Source organism: Canis lupus, chromosome 37 (assembly GCF_003254725.2).
Source record: "Canis lupus dingo isolate Sandy chromosome 37, ASM325472v2, whole genome shotgun sequence".
Taxonomy (NCBI): domain Eukaryota; kingdom Metazoa; phylum Chordata; class Mammalia; order Carnivora; family Canidae; genus Canis; species Canis lupus.
Genome location: NC_064279.1, coordinates 7,077,531 through 7,097,929, shown reverse-complemented (window position 1 = coordinate 7,097,929; position 20,399 = coordinate 7,077,531). Strand labels below are relative to the sequence as shown.

The 20,399-nt window shown below is 40.8% G+C and overlaps 1 protein-coding gene across 18 annotated transcripts in view; it reads left to right on the top strand.

Annotated features, from left to right (window-relative positions):
• Window positions 1-20,399, top strand: part of ANKRD44 (ankyrin repeat domain 44) — a 362,773-nt gene that overhangs the window by 112,480 nt on the left and 229,894 nt on the right. The gene's annotated exons all lie outside the window — the stretch shown is intronic.

The following is a 20,399-nucleotide window of genomic DNA, read 5'->3' as shown; positions in this document are numbered from 1 at the left end:
ATCAATATTTTGTGTTTTCTGTGACCATTCTAGTGTGGTATGAACATATCTGTGATTTCTGCTGGTGACCGAGTGACAGTTACTGGTGACACTACTGAGATTTGCTGCCTCCCTTCATAATGGAAGGAAATGTGAAATTTCCACTGGAAGTTAATAAAAATAAAGGTGTACTATTTTTGCATTTGGAACCTATGCCCTCCAGTAGGGGTTGACAAACTATGGTCTCTCACCTGTTTTTGTATAAGCTACCAGCTAAAGATGGTTTTCATTTTTTAAACGGGGGAAAAAAATGAAAAGAAGAACAATATGTTGTGACACGGGAAAATTATATGACATTCAAATTTCAATGCCTATAAATAAACTTCTGTTTTAGCACGGCCATGGCTGTTTCACACTGCAGCAGTGGAGTTGATTAGTAATTAATGACAGAGACTGTGTGTGGCCCAGAAAGCCAAAGATATTCACTATCTGGCCCTTTAGAGGGAAAGTTTGCTGACCTCTGTCCTAGAGGGTCCATGAACCTGGACCCATGGGTGAACCTGGCATCCTGTATGTACCTGAAATCTTACGTGATACCCGTGTGTGCTTGTGAACATGTATTTTTTCTGTGAACAAGTAAAGACATTTCATCACCCTGTTCTTAAAAGGGTCTATGGCCCCCAGAATACGAAGAACCAATAGATCTGGAAGTTCTTGAAATAAACAAACCTTCAGGGGCACCTGGGTGGCTCAGGGGTTGAACGTCTGCCTTCAGCCCAGGGTGCGATCCTGGAGACCTGGGATTGAGGCCCACGTTGGGCTCCCGGCATGGAGCCTGCTTCTCCCTCTGCCTGTGCCTCTGCCTCTCTCTCTGTGTCCCTCATGAAAACATGAATAAAATCTTTAAAAAATCAACAAACAAACAAACAAAACTGCAGTAAAGAAAAGTGAAGAGTTAGTCAATAAGTTACCTTCTAATAGTTTCCTAGACGGAGACTGAACAGGCAGCTACACGCATGCGCTCCTGATTCTCCTCACGTGGTCAGTTAGCTCGATGCTCTAGGCCGTCAGGGAGAGGACTTGCCTTTGGAGTCTCCAGTGTCAGGTGGAAACAACACAGAGGGACGGTGTCAGACACACATGCGGAGACGGATTACCTGAGGGTAGCTGGGGGCGGCCTTGGGAGGCCCATTGGTGCGGCCGGCGGCGTGTGGCTCTCTGAAAAGGCATCTGGCAGCTTCTGACCAGCTGGCGCCGAACACAACGGGGCAGGGATTCCTGACGGCCTGGCAAGGTGAGCGGGGTGAGGCGAGGGCCAGGCGGCTCTGAGAGGAGCCGAGGCCAGCAGGCCGCCGGGTGGGTTCGGCCACCACCAGAGCTTGCGGCGCCCACTTCGTGGCTGTGGCCCAGGCCCGGGCAAGCCCAAGGCAAGGTCAGTTACTGTGTTTTCCTGCCGACTGTGAGCCAGCGGGACTTCGGTTCGGTCATGCACACCAAGAAAGATTGCGCTGTCCTCTGAGTGGCCTTCATTTCTCCTCAGGAAAGTGACACACAGTTGCTGGCTGGTCAAGGTCAGGAAAGCTTCCTTTAGTTGTACCCGCCCTGTGTTATGGAATCAGGTTGACTGCGGCAACACATCGACCCCAAATGTAAAATTGCTCACAAACCTCAGAGAAGTTTAGTTCTCTTTTGACCAGATTAGGGACGTGGCTCTTTTCCACGTAGGGTTCCAGGTATCCACATGTAGCTTCGAAGGTCACCCAAGGGGTTCATCTTCAGTCCAGACAACCAGAAGGGAAAAAGGAACGTGGAAGGGGAGCACAGGAGGATTTTTTTTCATCTTGGAAGTGGCATCATGACTTGCGCACACAACCCATTGACCAGAGCTCAGTCACATGCCACACCTACCTACAAGGGAGGTTGGGAAATGAGTATAACTGTGTCCCAAAGATTGGAGAACATGAGGAGTTCACAATCTTGGCCACACCAGTTTTTGGTACTACAGGATTTTAGGGAATTCAAGTGTAACACTTATTGGTATGTGTAGAGTCTTACTCACTTAAGAGTGATTTACAGGGTTCGGACCCACCACGCAGAGTGCTAAGGATACAAGCAGTGGGAAGAACGCTCTTACCCTCATGAGCTTGCGAGATGGCAGAGAAGTCACGATAAGAAAGCATACTGACATCTATCTTGAAAGGGAAAATGCAGGACACTGTTAGGGGGTAGGTAATCATGAGGGACTGATGAAAGCACGTGCAGACTTGACTCCTAGGGCGTGCTGTTGTGGAGCTTGTCTGTGGCCTTTTGGATGCTCTGCAGCAGGGAAGGGTGGGATAGAAGGAGGAAGAGGGATGAGTGGAGGAATGCCCGACTTCCTCCCGTGACGGTGTGGCTCCTCCAGGCCCCGGTGCCTTCCCTTCACTGTCACCTCTGTAGGTTCCCCTCTTCTTCATCTCCCCCTTTTCCTTCCCTCAAGTGACTTTAAAGAACCTCATTTGATTTCCTACGTGCTTATCCAGTGTGTTGGAGGCAGTGAGCTGTCCTCTTAATGTCATGCTTTTCTTTGTCAACACTCCTTTGGATCAGTCGTGATGACTGTTTTGCTGGGGGTGGCTTAGGCAGTTTAGGAAAAGTGATTGTTAACGAAGACAAATAAGGATTAGTGATCTAAGTCTGGGGCTACATTTTGAGAGGGAAAAGAGGCCACTAACCAGCACATTTAAATGTCACGGAAGGGAAATAAATAATGAAAGAGCCTCCTGTTGGCAGGAAGACAATATTTATCTTCTTTCCTTCTCACTCACCCTTTGCTCTCCTCTCCTGAGTCCTATTTATTTTTCTTTTTTGTCCTAGGTTCTGATTTTTTTTTCTGCTTTTTTTTCCTTCCCCACCCTCCTGTGTCTTTTGATGGGTAGCATATTCTTTGGTATAAATATCTTTTGGTCCTGATTTGGGAAGCAATCTCATTCAGCTTTGCCTTTCTGTGTTTTTCCAAACTTTATTTCCTGCTGGCAGTACTCACGGACCCTGTGTGTCTACTGAATGAAGTTATTCAACCCATTGATATTTATGTTTTTCTCACTTCTCCACTGTTCCCATCCCATCTGCCTTTTCAGATCTACTGTTTCCTTCATTGAGTTTCCTAAGTCTCGCTTCCTTTCTGCCCCCTCTTCTTCCATCTCTTGACCTGGCCAAAGAAACTTACCTCTGCTGTCACCTCCCATAGCTCCCTGTACCTCACTGACCACTTTACTTGAGCTATTTACTTTTGAGAGACTATGTGCTTGATGACATGGTGGTTGTATCATTCATTCTCTTTTGTTCAACAGCCCAGTTCAGTCCTTATAACACATGTTGAGTGAGTGACTAAGCCTTGCTTTATTACTTATGTTGAGCCAATTTGTGGTGGCCTATTTTTCATTTCTGACACATTGTCAAATAGTGTCTGGCTTTGTTAGTGTCCCTCAGCTCTCAGTTGTAAGACTGAAAGTTCTCTTTGTAAGTTCAAAAATCTATAGATGGATTTGAGGAGCCACCTGAGGATCAGGACGTGTACTCTGAGTCTTTCTGTGGTTTCTCTGACTAAAGGCATGCCAGGGCCTAGAAATATGGGAAGACAGTTTTACACTCTGAAAAATCCATTTAAATTGACCAACATATGGTTGATAACTGGAAAGATTTTTAGAAGGCTTTATCAGACTAACAAATTGAGCTCGAGGTGGAGTATCTGAATTCAAAATGAATGCACAGATCCTGAAAACCAAAATTTGAACTCAATAAAATCATTTTTGAGATTTTGCTATGAAAACATGACACCAACAGACAGTTCTACAGTGCCATACTGGAATGGGGACAGAGATCATTACTGCCTGTCCCAAAGACAGGGAGGGAACCATTCCATGTGAGGAGGGGTTGAAGAAATGATGTTTTAGATCTGGAAAGGACAGGAGAACTTCCTCAAATAGTTCAAATGTTGTCCAGTTAAAATGGAACCAGACTTACCATTATGTCAGTGGTGGTAAGGTACAGAGAATATTTCCAGTTCAAAATATAAGAAATAACTTAATAGACTCAGGTGTATAAAGAAGCGATGAGCTGACTTGACAAGTAATAAGCTTCCTGAAAGACCACTAGACTGGTGGTTCTGAAGGAGACTAATTGTAGCACTGGCCCCACTCTCCTACCTTGTGCCCTTAGCTGACATTACTAATAGCTTATGACTTTTTTTTCTTTGAGTCTTAAAGACCAAATTTTCTTCTTAGGACAGCACTATTAAATTGGAGTTACCCTTTAAATTGAAACCTCCTGGGGCACCTGGGTAACTCAGTGGTTGAGCGTCTGCCTTTGGCTCAGGTCGTGATCCCAGAGCCCTGGGATCAAGCCCTGCATCAGGGTGTCTGCCGGGGAGCCTGCTTCTCCATCTGCCTATGTCTCTGCCTCTGTGTATGTGTGTCTCATGAATAAACAAATAAAATCTTTAAAAAAATTTAAAACCTCCTTCTTGTGCCTGGACTAGGTGATGTTTAAACCATGAAGGACTACAATTCCAAGATTTGTAAGTCCATGTGACAGCACAACCATGATATCTATTTCTTTTTTAAAGAGTCATTAACAGTTGAGAACACACACACACAAACACACACACACACACACACACCCATTATCGTACCAAATAAAATCAACAATAATTCCTTGGTATCTTCTAATACCCGGTGCATATTCAGTTTTATTTTTCCTCAATAAGTTCAAAAATGTTTTTTTTTTTTTACAGTTGGACTATCCCCAAGTTGATTATTTTAATCCATCTATTTTATACAAAAATGATTTTGTCAAGCTCTTAATGTTTATTATTTTCCCTAATAAGATTTGGCCCAAGTATATTGGTGCATTTTGCTTGTGCTCTCCAATTCCAAGATAGGAAGGGATAATATGTGGATATAATAGAATAAATCTTGAAGTGAAAGCTAAGCTTACAATGGTAAAACCTTATAATGAAGAAAGGGGAGACAGCCATTAAGCTTTAGTTTTGAACTATAAGCATTAATTTGGGTGATAGTGGCTTTCTACTCTCAAGGCTGAAGTGAGAAAAAACAGCTATACCAACAATGTATGATGAAAGTTTTCTAAAAAATAAGTAAGACAAATTACCAATAATAAGCTTGTAATTTGTTCTTAGTGTGTATTTGTGTAGGGGTCTTGCACTATATCTTTATATCAAAATGATCACCACAAATTTAATTGACATCCACACCTCACATAGTTACAACATTTTTTTTCTCATCATTGAGAACTTTTAAGATCTATTCTCTTAGCAACTTTCAGATATGCAATATGGTATTATTGACTATAGTCATCATGCTGGACACTATATCTTCATGACACTTATTTAATAACTGAAAGTTTGCACTATGTCTTTTAAAAATAGAATATATTTTTTGAATCCACCCAGAAGGGTGCAATATGGCTCTACCTATAGATCCTTGAGTGATAAATTTATTACCTTTAAATTTTTCTCCACTTGATTCTATCATGTCAGATTCTTTAGAACATTAGGAATACAGACTATATAGCACAGCCTTTTAAAATCATTTATTTATTTATTTATCTATTTATTTATTTATTTACTTATTTATTTATTTATCTGAGAGAGAGAACATGTGCGTGTGTGTATGGGGGTTGGGGAGGGAGCAGACTCCCCACTGAGCAGGGAGCCCTACAGGGACTCAATCCCAGGACCCTGGGATCATGACTTGAGCTGAAGGCAGATGCTGAACTGACTGAGCCACCCAGGTGCCCCAAGCACAGCCTTTTCAGCTTCTAGATTTTTGTGTGTTTTCCCTCACATATATCTTACTTGATTTTGTTCTTTTTTAAAGAAAGGATTGATAGTGAGATACAAATCTGAGATGTTTTGTTAGCTTAGAGATCTAAGCACTTTCTAAATTGGACCTAAATCAGAAACTGCAGAGAGCAAGAGAGCTGCAGGCAGGAGTGGCGCCCTCAAGTCCCATAATTGATAGAAGCCTGCTGACCCATTCAGCTCTCAGTGTTGCCATGCAGGAACACAGGCTCAGGGTGGCCCAGACTTATAACGTTTTTAAAAGAAAATACAGGAAATCTCTAAGTTGTTAAAAGTTGGTTCCAAAAAGTGATCCAGCATTGTTGAGGCCAAAGAAAACCCATCTGTGGCCCAAATCTGGCCTGCAGGCCACCGTTTTGCTAACTGTGGATGAGATCAGCAAATATGCAACAGTTAAGAATTCTCTGGCTACCTGTGTCTGGAAATCTAAAGTGTGAAGCCGATGGCTTGGTGTTCTGGAGAGAGCAGTGGCCTGTGTTCTTCAAATGTTGACAGTACTCTGGCTCACTAGCCTGGGGGTAGGCTGGTGGTCCCTTCATAGCTTTGGGAGGGGTGCTTTTTGTCCTGAGGGTAGGTGCCTGTCTCTCAGCACGTGTCTGGCAACACTGTCACATCTCCTGCTCCTTGTTGGACCACTGCCCGGGATGTGGGGCTGTGGTTTGGAGCTATGACCTGTGTCCTGTAGAGAATGATTCATGAACTCCAGACGGCACTGAGCAGGCTGCAGCAATGTGGCTTCACGGCTATTTAGAATGTGTGAAGGCAGGTCTGGTTAGCATCATTCCTAATTATCCTCCAAGGGATGCCCAACAGCTTGAAGCCCCATTTCTCCAGTGCTGGCCTTGGAGGTACAAGAGCCAACCCCTGTGAATGATAAATCTTACAAGGGTATACGACTTGTACCATCCGGATAATAGAGAGAGTTGTTTGGAGCTCTGGAAACACTCCAAATGTAATGAATGCCATTAGTATTCCATTGCTAAACACTGTTACGGCAAAAAGCCAAATCTTACAACTAAAAGATGTACATCGTAAATAGCTTGAGAATGTGAACATCTCTAGGATAAAGGGTTAGGGCTCTTTCTTTTCCACATTAGATTTTACATTTGAGGGGAGGATGTAAATATGAGTAAATGAGCTATATCTTTCTTAGATTGTGAAGACTCAACTGTTTAAAAGTAATGCATAGATTCAGTGCATTTCAATTAGGGGGATAGGACTTTGGTTTGGGAAACTTGACAAGATCATTGTAAACTTCAGTATCTAGAGGAGTAGACATGTGAGAAGACTCTTTAAAAAGAAAATCAATGAAGGGAGAGTTTCACAAGATCTATTAAAACAAATTGCAAAAGTATAGCAATTAAAACAGTATGTTACTGGCACAGGAATAGACAACCAAATTAGTGGAGCAGAGAGTCCAGAATTAGACCAAAGTGTGTATAGACAGTTTGTATAAAACAAAGGAAGCGTTGAAAAACACAAGGATGACATGGATTACTTAATAAGTGGTGTCGAGACAAATGGCTGGTAAAAAGCTGAACCCTTCCCTAATTTCTTATGCCAAAATAAATCTAGAGGTAGAAAACAAAAAGATGAAAGTAGAGGAATAAAAGAAGGGGGAAATATTTTTTCAGTCTTGGCATGGGGAAGGACTTTCTAAGTAGATAGGAAAGATAAAAACCAAGATGGAAAATATAGTTACCTTTATAAAAACTGTGAACTTCTGAATATTAAATCATCACCAAAGACAAGATTAAAGGATAAATCAAAGATATGTACACATTCTGTGAAGCCCATGAATATTCCTAGTATATATTTAAAAATTCCTACAAATTATTTAGAAAAGACAAGCATCCCACTAGAGAAATGGGCAAAAGACATACAGAGGGTACTCACCGAAGAAAAAAATGCAAATAGCCAAAACATATATGAAAGGGTGTCCTATTTCAACCTCACCCAAAATTGAAGAGTTCAAATAAAACACCCACACATGTCCGTCAGATCAGCAAAGGGGAAAATAGGATCTCAAGGAGGATGTAGTGGAAGGGACACTCTGAGGCCTTTTTGGACAAAGTTTAGTTTGTACTCACCATTGGAGGGGTTGACAGTCTGTATCCACATTCAACTGTGTACATCCTTTGACACAGCAACACGTCTCCTGAGTATATACCCTAAGAAAAATACTGGACAGAAATATATGTATATATTTGTTGCTATGTGGTTTATAATAACAAGAAATTGGAAATTTCCACCAATACTTTATTTCTTAACCATACCACAATATATATATAGGTGGTAATATTATGCTGTCTTTAAGAAGGGTGGTTTATGTCAATTTTTACTTATTACACATATTTATTGATAGGTTAGATCTTCCGGATATTTTTATGAATGAAACAGCCAGTTGTTAAGCAGAATATATCATGTGTATATATAAATATAAGAAGAGATGTAGAAGAATATTCTCCAGTAGTTTATAGTTGAACCTGGCTAGTGGGATTTTTGCTTTTTTGTTTCTTTCATGTGTTATTGATAATTTTTGCATTCGCCATGTATTATGTTGGCAAATGGTAAAAACAAATAAATTTATAAAACACACACACACACACACACACACACACACACACACCACGAAAGCCAACGAACTAGCTTCCAAACCTGCTCATATGTTGTCTAAGGATATGACTTTTAAAATGTGCTCATCCTATTTGTCTGTTTGCATAAGTGTAGAGCATACTTCAGTGGCGTGGTGCCCATAACCCATAGTGACGGGCTGAGAGATGTTCCCATCTCATGCTACATTACTCGGGCCTTTCCTATGGTGTTAGCTGGAGCCTGAGGAATGATGGTAGGAGCTGTTGTCTCTTCAGTAGAATTCTTTTCTTCAACCGTCCTGTTTCCCCCTTTTGGAGGAATTTCGGGGAGGACCCCCTTTTTTGATATTGAAGACTGAAAATGGATGGGATTCTAGATGGCAGTATCATAAAACTGCGTGTCTTTTTACTTAGCTATATGAACTACATTTCATTTCATAAACTATGGAAAAATGATTTTTAAAATTGAAATATGATTGACATAACATTGTGTTAGTTTAAGGGGTACAACATAATGATTCAATATTTGTATGCATTGCAAAATGTTCACGACAATAAGTTTGGTAAACATCTGTTGCCATACATAGTAACAAAATATTTTTTTCCTTAAAGATGAGTACTTTTAAGGTCTACTCTCTTAGCAACTTTCAAATATGCAATATAGTATTATTAACTAAAGTCACTATGCTGTATATTATATATCCGTGATTTATTTATTTTATACCTGGAAATTTATATTTTTTGACCCAGTTTTGCCTACTTTCCCCACCCATCTCCTGCCTCTGGCAACCACAAATCTGTTCTCTTTATCTATGAGCTTGGTGTAGTTTTGTTTTGTTTTTGATTCTGCATGTAAGTGAGATCTTACAGTACTTGTCTTTCTCTGTCTGACTTATTTCACTTCCTGAAATGCTCTTAATGTCTACCCATATTGTTGCGAATGGCAAGATTTCATTTTTTATAAATAAATAAATAAATAAATAAATAAATAAATAAAGAGAGAGAGAGAGAGAGAGAGCACAGAGGGAGAGTGTGAAGCAGACTCCTCAATGAACAGAGAGCCCAATATGGGGCTCCATCCCAGGACCCTGAGATCATGACCTGAGCTGGAGGCAGATGCTTAACTGACTGAACCGCCCAGGCACTCCTAAGATTTCATTCTTTATTTATGGTTAAATAATTTTCCATTGTGTATATATACACAACATTTTCTGTATTCATTCATCCATCAATGACATTTAGGCTTTCCTTATCTTGACTATTGTAAATAATGCTATAGTGAACACGGGGAGCACATGCCTTTTTGAGTTAGTGTTTTTGTTTTCATGGGATAAATACCCAGAAGTAAAATTGCTGAATCATGTGATAGTTCTATTTTTTTTTTTTTGAGGAACCTATTAACTATTTGCCATAATGGCTGCACCAATTTCATCCCCACCAAAAGTGCATGAGGGTTCCCTTTTTTTCATGTCCTTGCCAACTCTTGTTATTTCTTATCTTTTTGATAATAACCATTCTGAGAGGTGTGAGGTGACCTCTCAATGTGGTTTGGGTTTACATTTCCCTGATGATTAATATGTTGAGCATCTTTTCATGTTCTCGTTGTCCATCTGTATGTCTTCTTTGAAAAAAAAAATATCTATTCAGATCTCCAGCCCATTTTTAAATTAGATTGGAGCAGGTTTTTTTGCTATTGTATTGCATGCGTCCTTTAGGCATTTTGCATATTTAAAAAAATTTTTTTTTTTTAATTTATGATAGTCACACAGAGAGAGAGGCAGAGACATAGGCAGAGGGAGAAGCAGGCCCCATGCACCGGGAGCCCGATGTGGGATTCGATCCCGGGTCTCCAGGATCACGCCCTGGGCCAAAGGCAGGCGCCAAACCGCTGCGCCACCCAGGGATCCCAGGCATTTTGCATATTAACCCCTTAACAGATATATGATTTGCAGATATTTTCTCCCATTCAGGAGGTTGCCTTTTCTTTCTTTTTCTTTTTTAATTTTTTTTGATGATCTCTTTTGTGCAGAAGCTCTGTAATTTGATGTTGACCTGCTTATTTATTTTTGCTTTTATTGCCTTTGCCTTTGGTGTCAGATGCAAAAAAATCACTGCCAAAGCCAATGTCAAGGAGCTTACTACTTATGTTTCTTTCTAGGATTTGTATGGCTCAAGTCTTAATCTATTTTGCATTAATTTTTGTGTATGTTGCAAGATATGGGTCCAGTTTCATTCTTTTGCCCATGCCTGTGCAGTTTTCCCAACACATTAATTGAAGAGACTGTCCTTTCCCCCACTGTATATTCTTGGCTTCTTTGTTGTAAATTAATTGACCGTATACATATGGGTTTGTTTCTGGGCTTTCTATTCTGTTCCATTGATCTATATACTTCTTTTATGCCAATACCATACTGTTTTGAATACTGTAGCTCTTCAGTCTAATTTGAAATCAGGGACTATAAAACCTCCAACTTTGTTCTTCTTTCTCAAGATTGTGCTGGCTTTTCAGGCTCAAAACATAATTTTTGATCATTTCAATTAGGATAAAAATCAAGTACAAGTTTCCAGATATTTCTTGGTTTTCTCATTTCTTTTACATTGAGAATAAACTTGTGATCGGAAACATTTTTAAAAGGTTTGTGGAAAAGAGATAAGTCATATTTTAAAAATGAATTGGGCAGACATGATTATATATGCAGATTATTCTTAAAAGACATGCTTTAAGTTAAAAGGATCTAAGGTATATTTTAGTTCGACTCATTGTTCTGGTCCTGATTTTTCCCAAGGATATATTACTTCTGTTTCAAATGTTAAATAACTATGTAATTGTGATAGCCAGAGAACTTTCCAGTGGTAGTTTTATATAGGCATATTATTATTACAACAGACTTTGAAAGGAAAGAAAGAAATACAAAGAGCTTAAATTAAATGTAGATGTTACTCAGTGAGGGCCGAAGCCCGGGGCAGGGAGGTGGGGTTTTTCTCTGGGAGGTTGCATAGCTGGTTATAGTCATATCACTTGCCAACTTTCTGCTTAAAAGGATGTTCCTGGCAATTGGTCTAGGACAGTTATGGGTACTTGCTGTGTACTTTAAAGTCATCCTGAGTAATACAGGCTTTCTCCTCCTTTAGTCTCCCTTTCTCAAGTTCCCCCTGGCTTTCCCTACCCACATGTGCACACATTCACTTTCTCATATAACCCCTTCACAGCCAAACCTGGCGTGTTCCTGCTTCATGTATTTTATTTGGTGGCACACCATCTACATCAGTCACACCAAAATGCAACTACGATGGAGGGAAGAGAACGCTGGGTTAACCTCAGAGGCAGAAGCCTCTTAATCTGCTCTGACCTCGCTTCCCTGTCTCTAAAATGGCCACCATAACAAACTTTTTCTAAGGCTATGGCGAGAGAGATGAAATGGTGTGTGTATATCTGTTAGGATTAGACTTGGCTGTCTTTGACAAAAAAAACCAGTAACAGTAAAATAGTAGCTTTTAAGAAAATGAAGTTTATTTTTTTCTATGAAATACAAGTTCATTTATTTCCTATGTACAAGTCTAGAGACAGGCTGTCCAGGACGAGCATGATACTTTGTGGTTATAGGAGCCAGTCTTTATCTCCTTTTGTGCTGCTATTCTTGGCAGGTGGCTTCTATCTCATTGCCCAGAATGACCACTTGAGTTCCAGCCATCACATCCAAATTCCAGCCAGGAGGAAGGAGGATGGTGAAAGAGGGGTGTGCCCCCTTTCTTTAAGGATACTTCCGTGAAGGATTGTTTATATATTGTACAGAACCACATTGGATGGCCATGTACTCAGCTAAAAAGCAACATTTATTATGAAAGAAAGATGTAAGGACAAACCAGTGGTCTTTGCCACAGTACGTGAAAGACTTTTGTGACCTAGGAAATGCTTCAAGTACAAAACATGTTTATGTAAATTGCTATGAGGCAACCTCACATACGTTCACCCATTCACCGAGTGTTTATTAACTACTTACTGGAGGCATAGCCCTAGAACTGGTGCCCCATACACTTTCTCATGTATTTCTTAGTCGATTTATGTTGTCTCCAGAAAAAGGGGCTTGAGGGATTCATGTAGCTGTGATTATTCCCCACTTTGCCCAGCATGTGGGAACAGAACATCCCTAAGGGACTATATCCCTTTCTTTGAGAGGAGGGAAGGAGAAGGGTAACATTGGAGCATGTAATAAATGGCAGCTCTGTAGCTCATCAGTATAGACTGCGTGTTTTTCCCTCCAGCTCATAGAGGTCCTGTCTTTTGTCATCAATGCTTCATGTTGATTTACATCTTGTGTCCTCACTTACCTTGGATATATGCCTTTTTTCCTATTTAAAGCACATGTGCTGGATTAGCTCTTCATCTTCTGTCCTCTTCCTTTCACACAGGGAGCACTGCATTCGAACAGGCATGTATTTTATTTGGGAAGCAAAGATAAATAGATAGATGGATAGATTGATCAGTGGGTATGTGGATGGATAGAGGGATAAATATAGATAAGCAAGCAAGCATGTATTACCTAATCATCAGGCAGCACTGTCCACCATGGCTGTTTCCCTGGGCGGGGTGGGGGGAGGGGGTGGTGGCAATATGTGCAGGATCCCTAAGGAAATAGGATGTTCAGTCACGGGCTCAAGATACTCCATTTGAAAGGAATTCAGAGATGTCTGATATCCTTCATCCTAATCTTTCAGGAATTGATGGTAACGGGCTTTTTTTTTTTTTTAATCTTGTTTTATGATGAAAATGTTCGAACAGTCAGAAAATAGCCACAAACCCCCCACCACTGAGATGGAACAAATGTGAACACTTTGTTGTCTTTATTTAAAAAGAAAATACAAATAAAATTTTACAGATGTAGAGCTTTTCTCCCCCATAAATACATGGTCCTGCTGTCATTTGTGTCTTTTTTTTTTTTTTTTTTTTTTTGTCATTTGTGTCTTTGCATAATTACCACCTTATCTGGGACACGGTCCCCAATCTTCCTATGTAGAACCACCCCCTCCATCAGCCTCTAACCTCTTCTTGCTAGCAGTTTTCACGGCTTGACATCTATAGTGTATTTGTTTTTCTCCTGGCTGTCTCCCTCCACTGGCATGTCAGGGGTGTGAAAGCTGGGTGTGGCTTTGCTCCTGATGAATCACCTGTGTCTCCAGCAGGGCTGGCACAAGCCAGCAGCTGGTGGACAGAGCTGGAGCCTCTTTTAGGCTTCCTGGCTCATCACCTGCCTCCCTGGCTCTCTCCCCAGGGGGAACGACTGTCCTGAAGTTTCATATATCTTCCCCATCCTTGTCTTTATATAATCTAATTTTATTTATACCTTTATATCTATGTGTCACATACTCCAGAACTATAGTTGTGCATCTTTAAAAAATAGTACATATGCAAACTGTTTCTATCCTCTGACACTTGCTTTTTCTCACTCAACATTATGTGTTTGAGATTTATCTATGGGCATACACGAACCTTTACTTCATATGTTTCATATTCTTACAATATTCCTTTTTGGATTTTATCCCAGTGCGTCTATTTTTGGCCAGAGTCTTTTATTGTTTATTTATTTATTTTTTAAGGATTTTATTTATTTATTTTAGAGAGAGAGAGAGAGAAAGCAAGAGCACCAGAGCGCTGAGGGGGAAGGAGAGAGACAAGCAGACTCTGCACAGAGCATGGAGCCTGACCTGGGGCTCTATCCCATGACCCTGAGATCTTGACCCAAGCTAAAACCAAGAGTTGGTTGCCCAACTGACTGAGCCACCCAGGCGCCCCTTGGCCAGAGACTTTAAAAATCAGCTATATCATCTTTCTTTTCTTTTTAAAAATATTTTATCTATTTATTCATGAGAGACACAGAGCACAGGCAGAGGGAGAAGCAGGCTCCTTGCAGGGAGCCCGATGTGGGACTTGATCCCCTGACCCTGGAATCACAACCTGAGCCCAAGGCAGATGCTTAACTACTGAGTCACCGAGGTGCCCCAATCACCTTTCTTTTGTCAGGGATTCTCTGAGTTTGACCTGTGGTAACAATTTTATGAGTTCTAGAAATGGGTTAGAAAATGGTTAATGTGGTAAATTTTATGTTATATGTATTTTACCACAATAGGAATATTTAAAAACTTACCAATTTGTATACTTGGGAAAAGATAAGTTAAAAGGGGAACCAAGTAAGTGTGCTCAATGAGAATTGTACTCTTTGTAATAAAATCACTGTAAGTGATATTTTTAGAGAGTGAATTTTACTCAACACCACTGAATGTTTACTTATAAAATTCTCTTTTTCAAGGAACTATGATTTTGTTTTTTGTATTTTTTTTGAGAGAGATGGGGCGGGGCAAAGGGAGAGGGAGAGAGAATCCTCAGCAGGCTCCACATTCTGTGTGAGCCAGGCGCAGGGCTCAGTCTCACAACCCTAAGATTATGACGTGAGCTGGAATCAAGAGTCAGACACTTAACCAGCTGAGCCACCCAGGTGCCCCTCAACTTTGGTACTTTAGAAAGTAGGTTTCCCTCAAAGAAGACATACAGATAGCCAACAGGTGCATGAGAAGGTATTCAACATCATTAATTTTCAGGGGAATGAAAATGAAAACAAGGAGCTATCACCTGTTAGCATGGCTAATATTAAAAAGACAAGAGAGACTTCTGGGTGGCTCAGTTGGTTAAGTGCCTGACTCTTGATTTTAGCTCAGGTCATGATCTCTCAAGGTTGTGGGATTTCTCTCTCCCTTTCCCTCTGCCCCTCTCTCCTACTCCTTGTGTGTGTGTGTGTGTGTGTGTTTGTGTGTCTCTCTCAAATAAATAAACAAACAAACAAACAAACAAATAAATAAATAGACAGACAAGAGATATTGGCAAGGATGTGGAGAAAAAGGAATCCTTGTGTACTATTGGTAGGAAAGTAAATTGGTGCAGCTACTATGGAAAACAGTATGGGGGCTTCTTGAAAAGTTGAACATAGAACTACCCTATGATCCAGCAATCCCACTGTTGGGTATGTTTCCAAAAGAAATGAAATCACTATCTTGAAGAGATATCTGCATTCCTGTGTTCATAACAGCATTATTAATAGTGGTCAAAGTGCGGAAACACACTGGGTGTCTGTAGATGGATGAATGGATAAAGAAAATGTGATACACACACATACACACAGGAATATTGTTCAGCTAAATATTATTGAGTTAAAAGGGAAGTCCTGTCATTTGCAACAACATGGATGAACCTGCAGGATTTTATGCTAAATGACAAAATAGACTCAGAAAGACAAACCCTGCATGGTATCACTTATATGTGGAATCTGAAAATGAATGAATGAATGAATGTAAATATGTGAGGTGATAGATGTGTTAAGTCCATGGGGGGAATCTTTTCATGGTGTATGTATCTATCAAACCATCATGTTGTACACTTTAAATATCTTAACAATTTGTCAGTTATATCTTAATAAATTTGGGGAAAAAAGAAAATAGAATTCCCTCAAGAGAAACCACGTATTTCAATATATAGTTGCTCCATATTAGTAAAGCTTTCATGGCTTTTCTTTCAAGGAGGGAAAACTAGAGAACAAATATGTCAGTAATATTTAGAATTCTTGGTTTTCGACAAGATTCTAAATTTCAGAGAAGTCTGTTTTTGCTATAACATGACAATTTGACTTTAAACACAGGTACAGAATAACTTCAGTGCCTGGGTTTTCTTTGGTGCACATTTAAATATCCTCCTTCTCAGCTTCCTATTAAAAGAATACTTGTTAGAGGACAGGGTTTTATTTAAAAAGCATCTTGTAGATATTGTTGATATATAATTGAAAACGTTAGGAAAGATCTTACCATCTGTAATTTTGAATAATGACTCCGTAGTCTTCGGCTAAATGTGAAATTGTTCTAGAAAGATCACATGATTGACCCTGTTTTGCATTTTGCTCATAAAAATCTATCGGGCCTATGAATGAATATCTTGTTTCTAGAGATATAGTCAGACTTTAGTTAGCTGTTGAGTAATTTCAGAACAGGTCTTATTATGCATTTCCTAAGTTTGATTGGTAATTTCCTTGAGCCCTATTAACCTTGAATGTTTAAAGACAATATTTAACACACAAGCGTCAGTTAAATTAACTATCTGAGCATGGATTTTTTTCTCTTCTGCTATTCAATCAGCAGACATTTACTGAGCATCTACCACATTCTGGTATTTTGCCAGGGGCTGGGACTACCAGGGGTATAGGACAGGGTTGCTGTCCTCTATCAGGGTTATAGAATCAGGTGGTTGAGACTGATGTTTAATCGAGCTGTCAAAGAGAATGATCAGTGCTACAATAGAAGTAGCAATGGTCTGTCGCTGCACACTCCATGTGGCCAGGACTCTTAGTGCAATAGATTGATCAACACTTGGCAACAAGTCAGGAAGTGCGGGGATAGGTGTCCAGGTGGGGATGGTGGGAGGACTTTTACGCCCACCTACTATCTTTATCAACTTCCTTCTCCAAGCTACTACTACTACTACTACTGGTAATGATAATGATGGTAATTTATTATTTGGGCAATTGAGGTTTTCTTGATCTTATATAAAGTATGACTAAAAAGATGTTTAGAGACTTTTAATTTTATTAATTAAAAAACAGACTTTGTTTTTTAGAGCAGTTTTAGATTCACAGCAATATTGAGAGGAAGGTATCCTTATATCCCCAGCGCCCACACATGCATGGCCTACCCCATTATCAACATACCTCAACAGAGTGGTGCATGTTACAGTCCATGAAACTACATTTTCACATCTACACATAATTTCCACCCAAAGCCCGTGGTTTACAAATTAGGATTTACTCTTGGTGGTGTATATTCGGTGGGTTTCGACAAATGTACAAGGACATGTAACCACCATGATAATATCGTGCAGAATAGTTTCACTGCCCTAAAAGCCCTCTGTGCACTGCCTATTCACCCTTCCTTCCCCTTTTCATTGAATTTTACTTATAATGTAAGCAAGAAGAGTTTGCCTGAAGTACAAAAGCAGATCCAACCACGTCAAAGCCCTCCAAACACATTCTGGAATTACCACTGACTGTGTTACCCCCTGTGGTCATCCATGTCTTTACTTGAGAGCTGCTGCATTTAGCACAAGTGGCCAGGGTTTATGTCAGGATCTATGGCATTAAATCTTGCATTTTTAAGCCTACGAGTGGGGTGGATGTACTTATGGCCAACTTGTTGGTCACCATCCTTCCTCCCTCATCACACATTGACCACATTCGCCTTTACAGAAAGGTTGGAAGTCCCCAGACAGAACCACCTCTGTGCTCCTGAGGGTTGGGGGTTTTCTGTGCTCCAGATGTCTGATTACAACACAAACAGACCTATTTGCTTTTAGGGAAGCAAATGTTTTCTGTGTTCAACTGAGTTCGTAAAATTTCATTAAGAAGCTAATCATTAGCCCTGATTAAGTAAACACTGGATGTTTGGCATGAATATTTTAACTTCTTATTTCCAAGCTAGCTCAGCCTTCTTGAGGTTACTGATTGTCAGCTGGGACCAATACTTTTTCAGTCACCTGTGCAGTTGTGCACTCTGTCATCACAGACTGCCCTCCCCATCTCCCATTCAACTGGGGAAGGAAACCAAGGCTCTCCCTGAGCCCTGGCCATGAAGCTGGTCCTCTAGTGAGCATTAGAGGACTTTTCTCTTGCAGTCCAAATAGTGAATCTCAATGCTCCTGTTTTCATGCAGAGCAAGAGACTATAAACTGCATCTTTTTCTAATTCAACTTGAGATGGCCACCATTTTCCATCCTTCCACCTTTGCCTTTACAAACATTTTTGGCTTTAACAAGGATCAGTTTTTCTTAGTGACACTAAATATATATCTATGAATATGTACTTAATATTAAACATTCATTTTCACACCTGGGAAAGAGCAAAAGAGAAAGATGCTCAGAGCTTACAACAGTGGCTGCCAGTGACTCAGACATTATTAATATTGTTGTAGGCTTGATGAACTGGAATGATGGTAGAAAGATTTTCTCTGGGCAAGAATACATTAGATACCATTTTCCAAAGTGTGTTTCTCAGAGTCTCAAACAAATCTGACAATTGTTTAGAAGGGGTGGGGGGGAGAGGTTTTGTGGTTAAATAAAATTGGAAGGTACTCCTCCTGCAAAATTCCCTGTGTTTTGTTGACTTATGGTACATATTGTCTGATTAAAGGCAGTGAGAATTTCTGCCATAAGGAAATTTGTTCAGTTTTCTTTTTTTTTTTAAGATTTATTTATTTGAGAGAAACAGAGAGAGAGAGAGAGAAAGCATGCAGGTGGAGGGGCAGAAGAAGAGGGAGAGGGTAGGAGAATCTCAAGCAGACTCCATGCTCATGCAGAACTCAATGCTGGACTTGACATGGGGCTCAATCTCCGGACCCCAAGATCATGACCTGAGCCAAAACCAAGAACTAGGTGCCTAACCAAATACGTCACCTAGGCGCTCCTGAACACAGTGTTTTCCAAAGTCATTTGGCTCCAAATGCCCACTACTTTTTTTCCCCTTAATTTTAATCTATCACCTGGAACGGGCCCTCTTACACTTTGTTGTAGAATGAGAATCTCTGCAATAGTCTAGGGCGGTGGTTCCCGAACTTGGGTATACATCAGAATCCTGGAGGGCTTGTTAAAATACAGCTTACTGGGCCTTACCCTCAGAGTTTCTGATTTGAGATGTCCAGGGTGGTCTGAGAAACTGTATTTCTAGTAAGTTCCCAGGTGATGCTGGTGCTGCCAGTCGGGATCACACTTTGAGAACCACTAGTCTGTGCTCAAACTGGAAGCAAAACAAAAGTTCCAGGGGGTAGTGGTGGTACTACAGGTGTGCCACTATAAAGTGTGCAAGTGTATGTACTCATTTAGAGTATGCTGATTGAGCCTGCTGTATCCAGGCACCGTGCTAGGTGCTGGGAATGCACGCATGGTGGCAGACACAGACAGGCCTGGTCTTTGCCTTCAGGAGCTCACAGTATAGTGCAAAAGCAAGCAGCAAACAGGCACAGGAAATGAGTTAGTCCATTTAAGTTGGGAAGACCCCTATGAAGGAAGCCAACAGTGTACTATGATACTAAACCAAAGGTAGTCTAGAAAGATCTCTGGGAGGTGGCAGTGCCATTGAAGCTGAGACAGGCTATGAAAAACTGAGGGCCCTAAGAAGAGGAGGTTAATGTTTTAGTCGGGATAGTGATGGCCCTGATGGGATAGAGGGAAGTGGCAAGTTCCCAGAACAGAAAGAAGGCCTGTGTAGCTGGAGGGCAGTTAGCAAGAGAGAAAGTGGAAGAAAGGGAGATGGGACAGGAGACAAGGAAGGGCCAGGTCGTTAGAACTGAGTGAGGGAGTTTGGGTTTTATTCTAAGTGCAGGAGGCTCTGGTGAATATTTAAAGTTGTGTTGTGTGAAGGAAGGAGTGTGAGGGGAAGAGCAGATGCTGTGAAAGCAGCAGGGAGATGGGGGCTGGAGTCAGGGTAGAAATGGGGCAACAGCTGTGATCAGGGCCTCTGTGTACTCATGGGCTCTAGGCGGCGCCGCTCACACTGATTGCTTGGATCTACCAGAGGTAGGGAGACCTGGGTTGCTTCCCTGTAGATGAAGGAGGATGATCCTACAGGATTTGATGATGGATTAAATGTGAGGCTCAACAGAGAGGTGCCAACAATGACTCCTGGGCTTCTGGCTTGAGCAGCAGAGAAGAGGAAGAGCTGGAGAAGGAGGAGGAGGTACCAATTCATTTCTGAGAGAGGGGACATAACAAAAGTTACTTTTCAGGAGACAGTGAAATGACCATAGCCACCGTTATCCTGGCCTTTTGCTCGTACGCAAAATAAATGATGCTGGGGTTTAATAAATATTCTTATTAGAGAGTTGCCCTGTATAAATCACAAATTCATGGCTGCCTGGTTGCCCTGAATTAGAAAACAAAT